Source organism: Sphaeramia orbicularis, chromosome 10, assembly GCF_902148855.1.
Source record: "Sphaeramia orbicularis chromosome 10, fSphaOr1.1, whole genome shotgun sequence".
Classification (NCBI taxonomy): domain Eukaryota; kingdom Metazoa; phylum Chordata; class Actinopteri; order Kurtiformes; family Apogonidae; genus Sphaeramia; species Sphaeramia orbicularis.
Genome location: NC_043966.1, coordinates 11,610,699 through 11,614,736, shown reverse-complemented (window position 1 = coordinate 11,614,736; position 4,038 = coordinate 11,610,699).

Sequence of the window (4,038 nt, the reverse complement as noted above, 5' to 3'; positions counted from 1 at the left end):
AAAAAAGGTGTCCAGATCTTATAAAAGTCTTTGATCTTTCCTTTAGCCAGGTACGTCAGCTGTTCCAGTGCCAGGTTAGAAGACATTTCTTTAATCCTTTGGATAACTTTGAGTCCTTGAATTAGTCAGGCCACTTTTAAAAAAACAAAACAAAACAAAACAAAAAAAACAATTGAATAACAGAACTGAGCTGTTTTTCTTTTTCTAACACATATCAATAATTAATATGTCTTCATCTATTATGATTAATTACAAATTATGAACTTGATAACATGAACTTACGCTCATTTCACTTACTTAATTTCAATAATCTTACACGTCAGACATGAGCTGTATTATAAATGACAGAAATACATGTTGGTTTGGTCACGACGCCAGCTATGAATAAATTAAAAATGTAAAATACAGCCCATTTAACTATATGAATTAATTTCCCTTCTATAGTTCAGATTGCATGACCTATTTTCTCATAGTGAAATATGTTATTTTCAAGTAGTAAGTCCGTTTCAATCACCTTCGTGTCCAATAAAATGTTCCCTTAATTTAGCTGCTAAAGTAATAGCCTTCAATGGGTTTGTAAATAGTCTACTTAGGGGAAATTATGCTGGAAAAGTGCTAATTGGCAAGAACAATACTTGCACTGGCAGTGTATAGCCATCTAATCCTCTCTAGCTTAATGCTTGTCTTTAATACTTCAAGGTCCATTCCCTAATACTGTTAGTGTTAGGGAATCAATGCCTCAGTGTTTGACTTCTGAAGCTTAAACTCCATATGTTTGTTCTCATGCCACATTTACATAAATGTCTCCAATAAACCAAATAAACAAACATGATTGTGGTTCATGTCACACATCATCAGAATGCATTACAGCAAGAGCATCTCCTTCCCCGCTTTTTCCTGGATATAATTCAGATATTGGAATGAATTGAAAGGACTATATATACCTCGTACTAGTGGAAAAAAAGGTTTGCAGGTATATTAATCATTACTTTGATTTTTTATTTGTGAGTATCAGACAAAATTCTTGAAAAACACAGGAAGCTTAATCCTTAAACATACCTATTTTCCATTTAGTAATGTAACTAGCAACTATTTTTAACAGACTTAATGTCATATTGAACAGTCCTAGAAACTTAGATCAGGAATAATAACAGGCATTTTAAAATGTGAAAATTAGATATTGGAGGGAATTGAAAGGATAAATATACCTCTTACTAGTGGAAAAAAAAAGGTTTGCAGATATATTAATCATTACTTTGACTTTTTATTTTTGAATATTAGACAAAATTCTTGAAAAACACATTCTTAAACATACTATTTTCCATTTAGTAATGTAACTAGCAACTATTTTTAACAGACTTAATGTCATATTGAGCAGTTCAGACATCCCAGAAACTTAGATCAGGAATAATAACAGGCATGTCATTACCAGAATGTATTACAGCAACAGCATCTCCTTCCCCGCTTTTTCCTGGATGTAATTCAGATATTGGAATGAATTGAAAGGACTATATATACCTCTTACTAGTGGAAAAAAAAAAAAAAAAAAGGTTTACAGATATATTAATCATTACTTTGATTTTTTATTTGTGAGTATTAGACAAAATTCTTGAAAAACACAGGAAGTTTAATCCTAAAACATACTTATTCTCCATTTAGTAATGTAACTAGCAGCTATTTTTAACAGACTTAATGTCATATTGAACAGTTCAGACGTCCCAGAAACTTAGATCAGGAATAATAACAGGCATTTTAAAATGTGAAAATTAGATATTGGAGTGAATTCAAAGGATAAAATATACCTCTTACTAGTGGAAAAAAGGTTTGCAGATATATTAATCATTACTTTGATTTTTTATTTGTGAGTATCAGACAAAATTCTTGAAAAACACAGGAAGTTTAAAGCTAAAACATATTTATTCTCCATTTAGTAATGTAACTAGCAACTATTTTTAACAGACTTAATGTCATATTGAACAGTTCAGACGTCCCAGAAACTTAGATCAGGAATAATAACAGGCATTTTAAAATGCGAAAATTAGATATTGGAGGGAATTGAAAGGATAAAATATACCTTGTACTTGTGGGAAAAAAGGTTTGGAGATATATCAAACACTACTTTGATGTTTTATTTGAGTATTAGACAAAATTCTTGAAAAACACAGGAAGTTGAATTCTTAAACATACCTATTTTCCATTTAGTAATGTAACTAGCAACTATTTTTAACAGACTTAATGTCGTATTGAACAGTTCAGATGTCTCAGAAACTTAGATCAGGAATAATAACAGGCATTTTAAAATGTGAAAATTATACCAACCTTGACAGCGGTCTTCTTGAGGATTTTTATATTCAGAACCCTGTGAAAATATGACAGTCGTAAAGGTAGTGATAATAATTTAACATGAGTGCTGTTGGCAAGCTTTAGTGTTTGTGTAGAGAGTTCTGAACAGAGGAAAATGCTCTTTGCAGCTATTCATGCTGATGCCTAACAGCTATGACAACAGCTGCTTTTTGACTGGCTGGTTATGAAGCAATTTGTCAAGAATCTTGACAACCTAGACTAGAAATTCTGCGATAGCTGAGTGTAAGTGTCAGCCTGAGCTTTGTAAAGCAGACAGGCACCAATGAGTCAAGATGGGATGCTAAACACTGACTGAATTTCTGACCCGTCCTGAAGGATTGGTGATGGAGATACAGCAGCAGAATTCCCTTTTGAGACTCAAAGCCTCTGTGTGACTATAGAAAGTGTGTGTGTGTGTGTGTGTGTGTGTCAATAGAAACAGAATTAACTGACTTTTTACCATTTATATATATCCTTCTGAGACCCAGGAAAGTGACATTTTTTAGCTTTTTTTACATTAAACAGTCATCTCGACTGGAAACTGCATAATGCGACAGTTTTTTCAGATACATTTTTTACAATTATTTTATTTATTTATTTTTTAATGGAATGTCCTTTGCAATGGACAGCATTTTTTTTTTTTTTTTTTTTTTTTTTTTAGTAAAACTGCAGGACGAATCAAATACAGGAAAGTGTGTAATATAAGGCAATGGTAGCATGGAATACACTGCCACAATTTTTATTTTCAGAAATTCAAGCAGTTAGTTTTTCTAAAAGGTTAAGAATTTTTACATTTACTCAAGAATAACTGAGCTGTTGCACATCCTATAGTGATGTCATCTAGACGGTTTGTTTTTCTTTTGTTTGTTGTGGAGCTGTTTTTTGTTTCTGTTTTTTTGGTTTACTAATTTATTCTTTTTTTCTGTTGTTGTTGTTGGTATTATTTTGTAACTGTAATTGTTTTACATCATGTACTTGTTGTTGAATTTTGGTTTTTGTGTGTTGTGTTGAGTGTCGGGATGCACTGATACCACTTTTTTCCAGACCGAGTACGAGTACTGATATTTGAGTACTTGCCGATACTGAGTACCGATATGTGTACCTAATAAACCTATTCCAGTTCTTATTTCCTTTTGTAAATGTGCTTTATTGTCGTTGTCATTAGTCTGACTGGAACAAAGTGCTGCTACTGACATTTATAATGTGTTGGAATGAGCGTTTCTCAATTAATCCACCAGGGGGCACTGCTCTTAATTAACCATACTGGACAAACACCACGGAGAAGAGGAAAGTTTTTTGAGAAGAAGAAGAAGATAGTCAGTAATAACAAACATGGAGATGACAGAGGCAACACTAATGTGATACTAATATTGCAGCATTTTCGCTGGTAAAGTTTAAAAGCAAAGCTTCAGCAGGAAGAGAAAAGAGAAGTGAGCGATGAGTTTCGTTTTCACTTCCGTACCCCCGTCCCAGCCCTGGGTAGTTGTCATAAATGTGTCAGTGGTTTTTCTCTAACTCACACAGTCGCTCTTTGAACAGATCCTCTACCTCCATGGTTCCCGCTGGTATTCTCCATCTGGGTACGCATCCACCATCACCTGGAAAATGGATGGAATGTACGCAGAGGACAGACAGAACGCTGCGTCCGTATCTGTCTGTGTCTGTAACGTTACTTGCAGTCAGCGTTACTTTTAT